This window comes from Lolium perenne, chromosome 5 (genome assembly GCF_019359855.2).
Source record: "Lolium perenne isolate Kyuss_39 chromosome 5, Kyuss_2.0, whole genome shotgun sequence".
Lineage (NCBI taxonomy): Eukaryota > Viridiplantae > Streptophyta > Magnoliopsida > Poales > Poaceae > Lolium > Lolium perenne.
Window position 1 is genome coordinate 239,584,727 of NC_067248.2, and position 16,958 is coordinate 239,601,684.

Below are 16,958 nucleotides of genomic sequence, written 5' to 3' on the forward strand. Positions count from 1 at the left end.
AACGTGTCTTCAATTTATTGGGTACTATGTCATCAATTTGTCCTCTGGTGGTAATGCATTTCATGTATATGTGCTGCTGGTGTGCTCGTGTTTATTATGTAAATTTTTGTTGCTCATTTTCCTCTAAAATGAGGATGTTTTTCTTAAATGCTGTATGATTTTTCACTTCTGCTATTTCTCGACGATACTGACATTTTTCAGTTTTTCCTCTTTGACAGTATGACTGCTCTGGTACTTGAAATGATCTGTTCCCTAAAACAACATCTGTAGTTGAGTACTATCACATTCTCCACAGGTAACATAAGCTTTGTTCTCAGCTATTCATGCATGAAACTAGTTAAATAGAAGGCAACGTAAGGTTTGTTCTCAGCTATTCATGCGTGAAACTAGGGAAATAGAATTTGTCGAGTCTGATGGAAATTGGTCATAACAGTTGTCATGTTTCAGAAATGGCCTGATAGCTCTTCACTAAACAAACATGACGACATGGATTGCACTCTGTGATAGATGAAAATTTGGAACAGCAAGACGCGAATAGCACGGTCTAATATGCGAGAATGAATTACAAAAGTGCCAACTCCAAAGCAAAATATACAGGCAATAGAAACAAGCGGTGCCAAAGCAACTCTGGCATCGCACAAGAAAATCAGCAATAAAAAGTGCTGAAGCCTCTAGGGCTACAGCAGTAGAGGGTCCAGAAGGTGAGAGCCCCATAATATAAAACATATCAATTACTGTTGCTGATTTAGAAACTTCAGAACTTATGAGCAAGTCAATGAATACAAAAGCAACAGCAACAGTAAGCGGAGGACATGTAGTCCTACAATCTGACGAGACATTCTAACCATATTCAGATATTACTAACCCAGGTGGACAAGTTTTCAAGAAGAAAACCCAGAAGCAGTCTATATGTGGCAATATGCCCCAAGATGTCTTTCCTACATAGGTAAGCTAAATTACAGCTTGTAGGTATGAAAAACCACTATATTAGCATTAGGATCACTTGCACCCTCTTAAATGATTATAGAGGTAAACTTTCAAATATGATGACCTGGTAATTACTAAAAAATTATTGTTTCATCCTTATCTATACAAATGTTATTGTGATGCTTGTTGTGATTTATTCTATCTGCTTGTGTTTTCCTACTCACTCTATTTCTATAAGTAACATGAACTTGGGGCATCTGTCGTAGGCTATCACATGTTGCCACTTGAATGTTTTGGAAAGTGTGATACACACTTGTGTTAGGGATTAGGATGAGGGGGAAGCCGACCCAATCCAATATCCCTCTATTTAAAAAAACTGCTCAACTTTTTCTAAATAGTATGTATCTATAACTAAAACATGCCTATATACCTCCAAGCACTCCTAAGTCCGTTGCCAAAACGCGCAGATGCGAGATTACTGAGTGACTACAAACCCATAAGCCTCATCCACCTTGCCGCAAAGCTCTTTGCCAAGACGCTGTCACTGCGACTCGCTCCGAAGCTCGCTGACCTCGTCAGCCCTGTGCTGAATGGGTTCATCCCCGGGTGCAGCTTACTCGACAGCTTCGTCCTCGTCAGATAGTCCGCGCGTTTGCTGCACAAACTTCCCTCGCGCCCTACTTAAGCTTGACTTGGCAAGGGCTTTCAATTCGCTCTCACGGCCATTCCTCTTCGAAGTGTTGCGGCAATATTGCTTCAGTAGTAGATTCCTCGGCTGGCTCGCAATCCAACTCTTGTATGAGAACACCAAGGTGCTACTCAACAGCAAACCTGGGCCGCCAATTTGATCGCCATGGCTTGCGCCAGGGGACCCGTTGTCACCAGAACTGTTTGTCCTTGCTGTTGACATCATCGGAAGACTGATCAGACGTGATGTGGACATGCGCATCATGCAACAACTTCAGCATCGATGCAACATTCCATCAATCTCGCTTTATGCGGATGATGTGATCCTGTTCTACGACCCAACTGCTGATGATGTCCCTGCGGTTAAGAAAAATTCTCACAATCTTCGGAACGGCATCACGTCTGCGAGTTAATTTCGCAAAGAGCTCAGCCACCTTGATCTGCAGAGGGTCAGAGGAGGCCACACCAGTTGTGCAGAGCCTGGGATGCCCCATTGTTGAGATGCCACTCACGATACGGCGACCCACAACTGCACAACTTCAGCCCCTCGTCGACAAAATGGCAAGCCAGCTCCCATCCTGGAAATCACGGCTAATGCAGAAGCCCGACAGATTGGCCTGCGTCAAATCAGTCTTGGGAGGCATCCCTTTACATCAGCTGCTTGTCCTGACGCCGCCAAAGAAAACCCTCAAGCTCATGGAAAAAATTGAAAGGGGTTTCCTATAGGAAGGATGAGTCACAAGCAATGGCAGAAGCTGCCATGTGAACTGGTACCACATTTGTCGTCCAAATGCCCTCGACGGCGTTGGCATACAGGACCTGGAGCGCACTGGACTGGCGCTACGTCTACGGCGGATTTGGCTCCGCCGAACTGATGAAAACCACGCTTGGAGCGGCTTTGATCTCCAGTTCATGACCGAGGAGCGAGGTTTTTTCTTCGCCTCCACCATGACGCTTGGCAACGGGGAAACAACACAATTCTGGGACGACTTGGATACAGGAGCGATCAGTCCACGATATCCTGCATTCTGAAGCGCCGCCGTAAGCTAAGCACGGTTGTTGATGGTCTGACGGTGAACAAGTGGGCGCATGATGGAGTGCTTGACATTCATGAAATTGGACAGTACCTCTTACTTTGGCTCCTGATTGAGCAGACGACGCTAACCGATGAAGCTGACAAGCTGATCTGGAAGTGAAGCATCGACGGTATACTGCCAAATCTGAATACTTCCACGGCTCAACAAACCGCAAGGCTTGGAATCTCATATGGAAGAGTTGGGCGCCCAACCGGGTCAAATTCTTCACTGGCTTGCGAACCTTGACCCTTGCTGGACCGAAGAGCGACTTGCAAGGCCTGCCTTCCGCACCATCCACGCTGCTTAATCGAAGACCAGATGCCTGAGACGATGCGACATCTGATCATCCAGTGCCCGTTCTCCCTGCAGGTTTGTCATGAAATCCCGTCCTGGCTGTGTATGACCTATAGAGCGCCATCTGACGAGGTCATCCTGTTTGACTGGTAGTTTACCGCGTGACAGCACACGCTGAAGCCGATGCACAAAGGTCTTGCCTCGGCACTGGATGATCTGAAAACATCGAAACGACTGTGTCTTCGAACGAGCACGACCATCTGTGAGAGGCCTGGTAGGCAAGATCAAAGAAGAAGCAACAGCATGGGCAGAGCCGATGCCGAAGGATTGAGAGATGTTGTATCCACAACCTGGGATGTACTCTAGTTCTAACTTTCTTTAATGAAGTTAACCTCCTAGGAGGCATGTAGCAGCCTCTAGCTTTTCAATGAAATCAAACGCAAAGAGTCCTTTGCATTTACTCTAAAAAAAACCCTCCGTATCTAGACAAAGTTAAGCAACTTTTTAGGGACGAGGGAGTACTAAATATAAGGTATATTATCTCATTAATTAAAAACATCTTACTAGTTAAGTGTATTCTTATTGTTAGGAAAGTACCAATCGGTTAAGACCAAATCCTACTTTTAGGGCCTTATCATCTCTATATAAAGAGAGAAGCCACACTGACCTTGCTCAATCAACCAAGGAAGTATTTATCCTTTCCATAGGCCAGTTTTTCTCTTGAGCCTTGTCTCATCTACCCTATGATCAGGGACCATAGCATCTTGGGTGACCAAATAGTGTTGGGTCGTGTTTGTGCTAGGCCCATACGAGTGTATATGTACTTGTACTCATAGTGTGAGAGTATAATGATTCCAGAAAATTCCACTAGAGTCGACATGGGATTAGAGCCGAAACAGTGGTCGGTCCTCGCCGACGGTCAATCGGCAAATTTTGGTGGAGCTCCGGGCGCCCAGTAGCGTAAGTGATGGAAGGGACGAGCTCCAGGCAAGGGCAGCTGCCCCAGCAGAGGTGTTGGGGTGGTGTAGAGCTGGGGGCTGGCAGCATGCACGAGTATGCAGCGATGGCGGGTCTTGAAGATGGTGCATGATCTTGCTGGTAGTGGAGTGGAAATGTAGGGTGGCAACATGGTGGTATTGCAGGGGAGAAGCTCGTGTGCAGCAAGGAGACCAATATCATGACTGGTATGTGGGAACGACGACGGCTGGTGCGAGTGCAACGAGCTGTGGCTTCTGAACAACAGGTGCAGGGCCGAGACGCATCGCGTCGTTGTGGTGCGGCGAGCGTAGAGGGGAGAATAGGAGTCGTGGTATTGTAGGCAGGAAGTAGTTCATGATAGAGAAGAGGAGTCGAGGAGGTAGCAGCCACTGGGCTTGATTTGGGTTGGCTAACTGTGGGAATGGAAAAGGAAGTAGATGAGCTTGCTTTATGTGCTAATAGGGGGAGGCGAGTAGCAACTGTATTTGTTATAACTACAACGGAGGTGAACAACTCCAGGAGAGAGAGCTATTGTACTAGAGTGTTGTGAGGAGCAAGGAGAAATATGATTGAAGTTTGACTTGATATGTTCGTCAGCTCATCATAGGTGACGCGAGAGTGAGTTTCTGGGCAGAGTGGTGCAGCAAGAATGGGAGACATTTAACAAATTGAGAAGCTACTGAAAAATTGGATCAATTGATGAAAGTGAAGAACATGGATAATTTAACTTTGACAGATGTTGAAGGGGTCGACATCGTGAAATACACCCCTTCTGTTATATTCTTCACTTCAGTATTATATGATCCATTGTTTCCCGTTAGCTTGGTGTTCATGAGCTCGCTTAGTTGATGATATTGACATTTGAATCTGTGATTGATAGAATTGCATAACTAAGAGGAATACTAGAAGGCGGATTGGGATCAGTATTAGGTATAAGGCACTATGGTACTTGGATAGACAAAAAACTAATGATGCATTATGCACCACTCTGATAGTTGTTGCTAGTGACAATGAAGAAGAGGCGATGACCGACACCTTGAAAAAACCCCTCTCGCGAAAGGCTCCCGCGTCGTCCCCCGCGGGCGACGGGGCCGCGCCGCCACCTCCCTCGTCCAGCTCCCCCCTCCTCCTCTTCTCCTCCGCCGTCGTCGGCGTGCGTCGCCGGGCAAGGCCCGGGCGGCGCCGGTGGCGGCGGCCCCTCGACTTTCCCCTCTCGGCGCTGCGCCTGCGCGGGGTAGGTGCGGCCGGGAGGTGCTCTTCGGCCAGCGGCGGTTTGGCGTGGCGGGGTGAGATCCGCACGTCGGGTGGGAGGAGGAACGGCGGCGCAACCAGTTGGAGGCGGAGCAGCGAAGGCGGGCGGCGCGGGAAGGGCCTGCTCGGCCCAGATCTGGCCCAGTTCGGGGCCCAGATGGGCTGGGTGGGATGCCTGTGTTTCGGCGCGCCGGCGGTGCTCCCTGGCGGCAGAGATGGTGCGACAGCGGTGGATGGGTGGCGGCGGTGTTTCGGTCGGCCTGCTGCAGCTTGGCAGTAGGGCTTTACGGGCCAGTTTGGGCCCGGCCGGGCCAGTTCGGGCCTGGTTTGCCCTCTTTGCCATGTCCGGTTGGCTACCGCGAAGGCGGTGGAGGCAGTTCCCTCCCGCCCGGTTGGGGTGCCGCTACTCCCGTCCCTGTTGCATGTCGTCTCTTCCTCTAGGCCCTGTTTCGATGACCACAGTGCGACGGCGAGGGTGACTACAAGACCGTGGTGGCGTGTGCTGGTGGGTGGCATGTTTGGTGGAGCACGTTGGAGCGTTCAGGGTGGTGGTTTTGGTGGTCGGGAGAAATCCGTGTCGGCATGTCCGACTCCGACGCGGCGACGCCTGCGGGTGCCGCTTTCCTTCCTAAAGGGCGTCGGATGTATCCCTCCCCAATCCCTTTCGCGTAACGGGGGAAACCCTAGGCCTAGTCCGGCAGCAGCGGCGTCGTCGTCTTTCCCTTGTTGAAGGTGCTGCTTGGTATGCGGCGTCTCGGCGTGCTAGGAGCGTGGTGGTACTTCTCCGGAGGGCGCAGCGGTTGCGGAGTCATCCTTGTTTTCGTCAATCTGCCGGTGTTGGCAGTAGTTTCGTTTTCTTTTCTTTGTCTTTTCGTTTGGGCTTGGTTGTGCTGCGGCCCCAACTGTTTCGTTGTATCGGTTGGTTGCTATATTAATATAGCGGGGCGAAAGCCTATTTCGAGGAGGAAGAAGAGGCGATGTTCCAACATTGTCGGTTGGGCAATATGTCCTTCTATTTGGCTTGGAAAAGGGCACCCTCGCCCCGTGCCGCTTCTCCTGCATACACGCCTCGTGGTGCATCCTGCGGTTCCCGCCCCCCTCGCATGCGCGACACATGGCGGTTGCCTAAGGTGCTACTAGGTCTTTTCCCTTTCTTTGTTAATTTGAATACGAAAACGAAGTAAATTTTAAACTGGGCATCAAAATACGAACTCTTTTCCCGGCTGCACGCGTTGATATGTTTCACCGAACTTTTTTTTTGGTAATCGCCTTGAGTGTGTAGGTTTTCCTGCCCTTCTCTTTATGTAGTGTAGTTCCTTCTGTTTTGTAGTACAATGCCTTCCTTTTCCAGTCAAGTAGTGCACTACCTTCAGTTGGGTAGACACTGTGTTTGATCGGCTAGGTCACTACGTTTGGTCTTTTGGGTAGGGCAGTGTGTTCATTTGGGTAGTGTATTGCGTTCAATCGGGGCAGGTCACTGCGCTAGGTGAAACAATGCAGTTTGGTAGGCCGATGCATTGCATTTGGTAGCGCTCCTTTATTTATCTATTTTTGTTTCTTCACCTAAACACGGTCACAAAAGAAAAAGAGAAAATGGTGCACTTCATTGCTCCCGCAAGCTGTCGTTTCTAAGCTATGATGTGTAGACATGTGGTGTACCCACGCTCGGTCGCGTGCTGAGAGATGGGGACAGAGCAGGGGGTGGTCCATGCATGGCGATATGCGCTCACTGACTGCTTGATGTGGCAGTTCTACCAGATTCTCCTTTGGGAGGCCTCCACCTTCGTCAAGTGCCACCACACATGTGAGTTCTCTTTCTAGCACCCTGCCTCTCTGGTTTATTTTCCTTTCATTTTGTTCTCGATCTACCCTTCTCTTTCATGTCTACGCCCCACGCACTGGCATCCCACAACCTTCCTATGCTGGCGCCACTACTCACTGAGTGGCCCAATCCTCGTGTCGCATCGTCGACTAAGTCCTTTGTTGCTATGTTCTCATTCGGGTGGCCTGGTGGTCCGGTCGGTCTTGGAATTACGTTCGAGCCACCGCCGTTCTTGCGTGAATTTCCTTGGTCGCATGCCTCGAGGGTTTAGCCTTGGCGGCCATCTCACACCTCGTTTGCCCTCATGTTTTCTTCCCTGTGCTCGGCGTTTTAGATGGGGCTCACCAAGCTTTGCTGGCGGGCGTCTCGTGTTTGCCATCAGTGGCGGTGATCTCTACTACCTCGTGGATTTCGTTTACTTTGGCGTCTAGTCCTAGAGGAACGCGTTTCCTCGTCGAGAATTGTGTGGGATAAAGCTACTACCTACTGTGGCCGCCAGTGCCACAACAGCCACCAAGTGAGGCTGTGGTTTTCTTGCATGTGCTCTCGGCCTACTATCGTGTGCGCCTGCCCCCGGGAGCCGCCATGCTCCCTGATTATTTGGTGTTGAGTGTTGATAATGCTGCAAAGCTGCAGCCTTTTACCTTCTCGGGTGGCTTCCATATCACATCACCGAGGCCACAAAACAGTAGCAGTTGGAGTTTTCCTTCCATGGAAGCCGGGGGCATCCTTGTGGGGGATGGTGTGTTTCTACACATGCAAAACTTGAAGAGGGGTGACGTGGGGTATCCATGGCAATGCCCATGGATGATGGACTTGGGTTTTAGGGAAAGAGGGCGGTGGCAGATTCGTTGGCTAACAAGCAAGGAGAACGCGAGATTTACCCTGGTTCGGCCCCTCTCGGTGAGGAAAAGACCTACTCCTGCTTGTCTGATCTTGATTATTGATGGAGATTACAATGTCTCCGCGATGAATTTTGCCTATGGTAGATTATGCGTGAGTTCAAGAGCCTCTCTGTCGGCCCCTCCTAGCCTTTATATAAGAGGCTTGGTCTTAGGTACCGTGACCGAGTCGGTTAAATGGTATGGGAAATCCCTAAGGTTTCCTATCCTTGGGCTTGTCCTTGTTCCGTACGCCAAGAATCTAGGCCCTTGAAGCTCCAAAGCTGCCAGCTTCTCTTGGGCTTCGTGGTCCTTAGCAGATTATCAGTTGGGACTCCGGTTGGGCTGAGCCAGGTACACTAACGGCGAGTACCCAATGGGTTATACCCACATCAAGGGGCCAGATGGTTTTGTGTGATTTGTTGATGTGTAGTGTGCGGGGTTTTGTAGATAAACAAATGGCTAAGGTTGTGGTAACAAGTGTGCGTTCAGTTGTCGCAGAAACACATATCTTATTTTGCTAGTAATTCTGCTATCTAAAATTGCACTTGCTTTTGATAAAACATTGTTATCCGGTGTGGCTTTATGCGCTGCCGTTAGTTGGATTAATATGCGTAGCTATGCCTATGGGTAGCTGGCTATTTTCATATGTTATATATGTTGTTGTAAAATTCTTATCAAGTTCAATCACATATGTCAACTATAGAAGCTGGCCTTACAAATCTATCTCTCGATGAGGAATCCAACCACACAAGCCCAATACACATTATTTTCAGTTTGCTAATTTCATGAACCTTTATTGTACTATTTTCACATTTGATTATGCTATTTAGTTCTGTAATTGTGTTCCCTTTCTACTTTGTTGAAGAAATGTTGTGTTGTTACTTCTTATACAATTATTATCTCCTCCAGATGACACTATTCCTGATTTGTTGTGGCTTGTATGGTGGTTAACCTATTTTTTATGTGTTTCATTTTTTCCATTGCCTTTACGGTTTTGCTAATGCTAATTCCGACTCTTGAGATTTCTTATTCCTAAGCCAATGTCTATAAAGTGCTAGTTACATTTTTCACCCAACACTTCTTTGTGTGCAGCATAAATGCATAATACATTTTTATTATATTTTTTAGATACAATTAAGAAAGTGTTCCTCTATGTACAGGAGGATTGCAGTATATAGCTGGTTAACTGCTAAACCATTACACCTGTGTGGTTTTGCAGATTCACACGGCTGTCCTTCTTAATAATTTTTACCACAGGAAGCAATCTCCGCAGCTTGCTTTCACTAATGCCAAACGATTTTCCTGTGTGTGCTCTTCTTTCTGTTGGAGAAGATTTGTTCACATACTCTAGTATGGTCCGTCCAAAGTACCAAAGGTTCTTTTATTTGTCGATTCCTGGCCTGCTGGCTGGTTGGTCCTGTGTGAAATACCATCTGCTGCATCATATTCCTAATCAAACATTTTTCATTGGCGAGGCATAGAACAACTTATCATTAGAGCCCTTAATTTATGCATCCATATCTGTCGTTTTAAGTTTTATTAGCAACATTCCCTCACATGGGTTAGGTGATTAGTAGTATAGCTAACAAGAATCTTTATCAGAGCTTCCGTTATTTTGTACAAAAAGTTTTACACGAGTTGCTGTCCCGAATTGTCCAAGAGATTGTACCAAAAAATGCACTTCTCACTTGCTTTTAGCTCGGTGTAAGCCATTTAGTTTCAAGATAAAACAATAACATCAACAAAGAAAAAAATGTTAAATTATTTGTCACGACACTTCCTCTCATTTGTTTCGGTCGTGTCCAAGTTGCTAATAACTGAAAATCGATTTAATTTTATACTAGCAGATTGAAAGTAACTTGGAAGTTGATTCCCTTGTACATGAGCAGATAGAAGCTGATTGTTTGCTTGAGAACACTATTTATATGGTTCTACATATATGATCGTGTAAAAGTGTGATATGTGAACTTGATTTTGTTAATAATATGTGCATTTTATGTTTGATCGACTAGTGCTTTGTTTGGTTCTCAACAGGGTAAACTTATTATCTTAGTAGGCATGGAGGGATTAGACTAGCATGTTCTCAACAAAACTTTGGCATTCCCATTGAGTTAAGAAAGGAGTTGTTCATAATTGAGTATAACCAAACCATGAATGTTAACCTTGTGGAAATGTTTCTTGAAGAGTTGATTAGTAGATTTGCTTTTTACCTACTAGATAGATCTATGATTGTCAGGTAGAACCCTTTTGATCGACCACTCCTTAATTTATTAAATAAGGCCATTGCATGGTACATCTTGATGCAAACTGACACCCATTAAAATTTGTGGCTTGCTCAATAACACATTTATTGCATATGTCGGCACAAGTCGCTTTTCTATAACTCTTCACTTTTTTATTCTTCTGGCGGTAACACATTCCATGTATATGTGATATTCTGCTCGTGCTTATTATGTAAATCATGTTTGTTTTCCATTTTCCTCTAGAACCAGGATAGTTTGCTCAATGTTGTATGATTGTTAGCTTTTGCTATATCTCGACAATACTGACATTTTTCAAGTTTTCCTCTTCGACAGCATGACCGATCCAGTATTTGTAAATGATCTATTCCTGAACACATCTGTAGTTGAGAGTACTATCACATTCTTCCATATAAGGAGATTTTACAAAGACTCCTCCACAGGTAACATAAGATTTATTCTCTGCTATTTATGCATGAAACTAGGACTCCTCCACATGTAACATAATCTGCCGTAACACTTACATGTTTCAGGAAATGGCATGTTGTCCGCCAACATGGATGGCACTCTATGATAGATGAAAAATTGGAATGGCAAGACGAGAATAGCATGCAAAAGATGCGAAAACAAATTGCAAAAGTGTCAACTCCAAAACGAAACGAAGATGCGGTGTTGTCTGGTTTCTTGGTCGGCCGTGTAGGGGGCTGGTTGGAGGCGGAGAGATGGGCAGCAACACAGGGTCTTACGCCTGTGCGGTGGTGGAGCTGCCGCTAGGCAGCAAAGGCAAGCCGCCAGCACCCCGAATTTTGTTCTCTTCTCACCATTGTTAGTAGAAATTTACCAGTTCTGTTTTGTTTGTTTGTCTAGTTGCAAAATTGGAGGAGCCAGATCTGTCAATTTATTGTTCAGATTATACAATTGTTGCTAGTAGCCCTGCAAAACGCCAATAAAATTATCTGTTTGCTAGTAGTCGTCGGCCAGTTCTTCTGTGTGACAGATGTCTCGCAGGGCATATCCTTGGAAAAAAAGTAGCCGTGAAATTGTTGATACCAAGGAAATTATCTGCCCACCAAATTTCTCTATGACTTTGGATTGGGATTACGTGAGATAGTTAAATATGTGTTTGGTTTGTCCATGTAAATTACCTGGTCTGATGGACTGCAGCACTTGCCATTAAGGTCATGCTTACAGTTTCCGTGCGAACTGACCATTGTAGTTCTATTAGTGTATTTTCCTTTGCTAACCATGACAATATCCCCCAGTGTCACCAGGAAATGCTCATCGCCTTTTGATTATGTGCATTGTAATTTGTTTTTTTATTCTATTCCTGCTTAAATAAATTGAAGACGGTGTTCCTCAGCTGCTAACACATCACACGGCTGGGTCGTTTTGCAGGCTCACACGGCTCACAAGCTTGCTTTCGCTGAGGCCAAGCAGTTTTTTATGTGCGCTTCTCTTTCTGTTGGAAAAGATTTGTTCCCATACTTTCCATGCGCGTGAGAACAATTCTGGAGACGATCTCAGTTTATCTATTAGAGAAGGAATACAAGCTTGTGAGATCTCTGAAGAACTCGATACGACTAAAGATTATCCACACATGGAAATGTTACCAATAGGGAAAGTTGTTATGCTTCTTCTGGACCAGACGAAAAAAATGTTTGATTGAGTATGGTGTCGACACCAAGGGTGTCTGGTCAATCATAGAAAAGGAATATGATGCAGCAGCTGATTTCACACAATAGGCCAGGAATCGACAAATACAACAATATTTGGTGCTTTGGATGGTCCATTTATACTTCAACAACTGGCAATATTAGAGGTGCAGCATAGAACATGTCAGTTTTATCACTACAACCTTTAATTTATATATCCATATTTTCCATTTTCTTTTTTTGAGTTGGTGAGGTTTCCTCGCTTTGATCAGGTTATTAGTAGTATTGTCAAAAATATTTTTCATGTCATCAAACAAAGGTTTACGCGAGTTAAAATTCTGAATTGTGATAAATTGGAACTGCTAATGAACCCAAAAAAGAGTTGCCGTGTACAGAAAACAAGAACAAGTGTATGGTCCGAGAATGTACCTGAAAAATGTACCTCTCACTTGCTTTTGATTCATGTAAAACCATTTAGTCTCTGTCAAAACAATAACATCAGCAAAGAAAATTGGTTAATTATTTCTCATGGCACTGTACTTCTCATTTGTTTTGGTTGTGTACAAGCTGCTAATAATGAAACTTGATATTATTTTATCAACTAGCAGACTGAAATAATGTTGGACACTATAATGGTTAATTCCCTTGTACATGAACAAATAGCAGTTCGGTGTAAAAGTATGATATATTAACTTGATGTTGATTTGTGCATTTCTTGTTTAATCCAGCTAATGCATCGTTTGCTGCTCATTTTGGTAAACTTATTGTCTTAATAGGTATGGATGGCTCAGACTTGCTTGTTCTCGACAAAGATTTGGCATACTCATTGAATAAAGAAAGGACGACTACCAAGTTGTTCATTGTGGAATATAAGTAAACAATGATCGTTTCTGCTCATTATGGTAAACTTATTGTCTTAATAGGTATGGATGGCTCAGACTTGCTTGTTCTCGACAAAGATTTGGCATACTCATTGAATAAAGAAAGGACGACTACCAAGTTGTTCATTGTGGAATATAAGTAAACAATGATCGTTTCTGCTCATTATGGTAAACTTATTGTCTTAATAGGTATGGATGGCTCAGACTTGCTTGTTCTCGACAAAGATTTGGCATACTCATTGAATAAAGAAAGGACGACTACCAAGTTGTTCATTGTGGAATATAAGAAAACAACGATGGGCAAACTTGTGGAAATGTCTCTAGAAGGTTTGCATTTACGTACTAGATAGTTCTATGGTTGTAGGTTAGAGCCCTTCTGATCAAACCACTCCTTAGTTTATTAAAGAAACAATTGCATGGTGCGTCTCTATGTAAAGTGGCACCCTTTAAAATATGTGCTTGCTTAATAACACATATATTGCGTATGGCGTCACAAGTTGCTTTGCTATAACTCTTCCCCTTTTTGTATTGCAGGTAACACATTCTAGGTATATGTGATATTGTTCTGCTCATGCTTACTATGTTAATCATGTTTGTTTTCCATTTTCCTCTAAAATAAGGATGGTTTTCTCAATGTTGTATGATTGTTAGCTTTTGCTATATCTCGACAATACTGACATTCTTCAGTTTTTCCTCTTCGACAGTAGATCGATCCAGTATTTGTAGATGATCCGTTCCCGAAAACACCATCTGTAGTTGAGTACTATCACATTCTTCCATATAAGGAGATTTTACAAGGACTCCTTCAAAGGTAACATAAGATTTGTTCTCTACTATTTATGCTTGAAACTAGGACTCATCCATAGGTAACATTATTGGTCTAACACTTGACATATTTCAGGAAATGGCATGTTGTCCCCCAACATGGATTGCACTCTATGATAGATGAAAAATTGGAATAGCAGAACGAGAATAGCATGCCTAAGGTGAGAAAACAAATTGCAAAATTGTCAACTCCAAAGCAAAAGAAACGAGCAGTAAACGCAACGACCAGAACTCTAGAATTAGCAAGCACAAGAAAAGTTGCAAAAGAAAAGCTGAAAGCCTCCAGGGCTACAGCAGCAGAGGGTCGAGATGGTGAGAGCCCCATAATAGAGAATGAATCACTTATTGTTTCTGATGTCAAAACTTCGGGAATTGTGACTAAGTCAATAAATACAAAAGCAACAACAGGAGTAAGTGGAGGACCCATAATTCTACAATCTGGTGAGTCATTCTAACCGTATTTAGATATTACTGATACATCGTTCGTTATTAGTCTTCCGGTACAATCAAAATGACAATATGCACCATGATGTTTGTCCTCGAATGGTAAGCAAAATTACAACTTGTAAGTATTGAAGAACTACAATAATATTGCCCATTATGAATAACTTTGAAATGGTTTCACAAACTTTCAAATGTGGTGACCTGGTAATAATTATGAATTTTATGGTTCCGTCCTTATCCTTACAAATATTGTTGTGATGTCTTTTGTGCTTTATTCTACAGTATTTGTTTTTTTTCCTACACACTATTATTATAAGTAATATGGAGTTGGGGCATCTGTCATGTTGCCACGTGAATGTTTTGGAAAGTGTGATACAACACACTTCGTTTGTTAGGGATTAGGGCGAGGGGAGGAAGCTTGCCCAATCCAAGCCTACCAAATAAGGAATAATATCCGATTACTTAGGAGCATCTTACTAGTTAGGGATATCCTTAATGTTAGGAATAGATCATTGTATTAAGATTAATCCTAGTTTTAGGGGCTAGTCATCTCAATATAAAAAGAGGGGCCACACTGTCCATGTTTCATGCAAAAGAAAAGTTGAAGCCACCAGGGCTACAACATTAGAGGGCCCAAATGGTGAGTTTCCCACAATAAGAAATGAATCACTTATTGTTTGTGATGTGGAACTCCAAAACTCGTGGCTCAGTCAAATAATACAAAAGCAACAAAATCAATAACCGGAGGATCTAGAGTCCTCTATCCCGGTGAGTCATTCTAACTATATTTATATATAATTGATCCAACGTTCGTTATTTGTCATCTGATACAACTTTAGGTGTACAAGTCGACAAGAACAAAACACATATGCACTCTATGTGTGTCACTATTCCCCAAGGTGTCTTACCTACGGTAAGCTAAATACAACGTATAATTACTGAAAATCTGCACTGGTAACACGCATTACGATCATATGCACCCTCTGAAATGGTTATAGAGGTAAACTTTCAAATATGATGACCTCATTATAACTTTAATATTATTGTTATGTCCTTATTTATAAAAATGTTATTGTGATGTTTTTTGTGCTTTATTCTATTTGTTTGTGTTTTCCTACTCACTCTATTATTGTAAATAACATACTCTCACTGGTGGAAAAAGGGCCTTTGGTCGCGGTTCGTAACTGCCATTAGTCGCGGTTGCGCAACCGCGACCAAATAAGCGCGACTAAAGGCCCCCCCTTTAGTCGCGGTTGCTTAAGAACCGCGACTAAAGGCCCGTCCACGTGGGCGCCAGGCGGCCATCGGGGCGGAGGACCTTTAGTCGCGGTTCTTCTGGCCAACCGCGACTAAAGGCCGCCCGCAGGTTTAGGGTTTTAGCCCCCCCTAAACCTGCCCCCCCTAAACCTGTTTTCTGTTTAATTTGTATTGTTTTATTTCTTTTGTGCTTTATTTTAATTTTGAAGGAGTTTCACATATTCTACGGTACTACATACATGCATATGAATGTACAATTTCAAACAAATTTGAAATTAGAACCAAAAAGAATTCAAGAGGAATATATATTCAATATCATCGGGTGACCATATACAATTTTGACCAAGTTTCCTTACATAATTTAACGCATATAAAGTTCTAAGTCCTCGTAATGGTGTTCTCCTTTAGGATGGAGGACTTCCCTCCTGAACCATCCAGCTAGTTCCTCTTGAAGTGGTAGGAAGCGAGCTTCTGGACTAAGCATCATCCGGAGGCTATTCCTCTGAGCATTGGTATCACTCGGAACCCGCTCAGAGGTGTATCTCCGGATCATCTCACAGACATAGTATCCACATAGATTGGTCCCCGCTGGCTGAATATCCCCACCATTCTTAGCCTTTGACCTTTTGAATTCTAGCTCTTTTTTGAATTCACCGACCTTTGTATCTACGAACCGTCTCCAAACCCTACGAGGCAAAGAAAATTAAATGAACAAGAGAGTTATTAGTTACTTGATATTAGGAAATGAACGAAATAGGTCGATCGATATAGAGCGCAAATGAATGAAAATAATTACTTCTGCAGGGTTTTTCTCATGCCGCCCCAAAGCTTTGGATCCATATTCAGAGAGTCGTGGACGAGACATTCTGAGGTGTCAAATTTAATTACTAGCAGAATCCAGTGGAACCTGCGGACACGATACATGCACAGTACGTCATGCATAACTCATCGATTAGCCGGCCACATACCATGCATGGAGTAAACAAAAGAGAATGTGCTCAAGACAGAAACACTCACCCAAAATGGTAAGGAAATAGAATATCACTTTTGAGTTCCTGCTTTGTAAGAAACTGCCACAGATCTGCCTCCACGTCGGCGGGGTGATGCTCTAACACATATCTATTAACGATGTGTGGGTCAATGAACCCAACATCATGGATGTTCCTTACTCTGCATTCCTTAATCTTCATTCTGCATGTATAATAGCGGACACAACAATATAGTTAGGACATATATATAGTGCAGGCAATATGAACGAGATGGGGTAGAAATAAATCACTTACAGAACGTAGCAACTGATGATAGATTTGTCGAGCTCGCGCAGATTGAAAAGCTGGAACAATTCACTCAGATGAATTGTTACATAGTAATGTTTGAAGTGATGCTCATGTCTAACTTCCGCATAAATATATTCTTTGGCGTTTTTATTTTGTATGTAACCCTTGTACCATTTCAGCAGACCTTTCATTTGTGGAGGTAGATCCTCTTCCTGCGCAGGCTCGACGAGAGGCCCATTCTTCACATATGTAATTACTACCTCCTTCACTGGCGCCTCATCAAGGCCTAACAGTTCACGAAGAGTAATACCTAAGTTGGCCGCTTGTTCTCTGGCACTCGTTACAGTCAATCCCTGTGCCGCCGCAGCTTCTATGATCTCGGGGGCATCCGGACCGGCGGCTTTCACTATAAGCGGGGCAATCGATTGTTTACTTTGTTCCCCGAGCTGGGCAACTCGTTTCC

The 16,958-nt window shown here is 44.0% G+C and overlaps 1 long non-coding RNA gene across 1 annotated transcript; it reads left to right on the forward strand.

Moving 5' to 3' along the window:
• The first annotated feature begins 220 nt into the window (after positions 1-220).
• On the forward strand, positions 221-11,098 carry LOC139831385 (uncharacterized). The gene is made up of 4 exons (XR_011746111.1): positions 221-701; positions 870-946; positions 9,954-10,602; positions 10,693-11,098. It is a non-coding gene; the product is annotated as an uncharacterized lncRNA (long non-coding RNA).
• Positions 11,099-16,958: the final 5,860 nt, after the last annotated feature.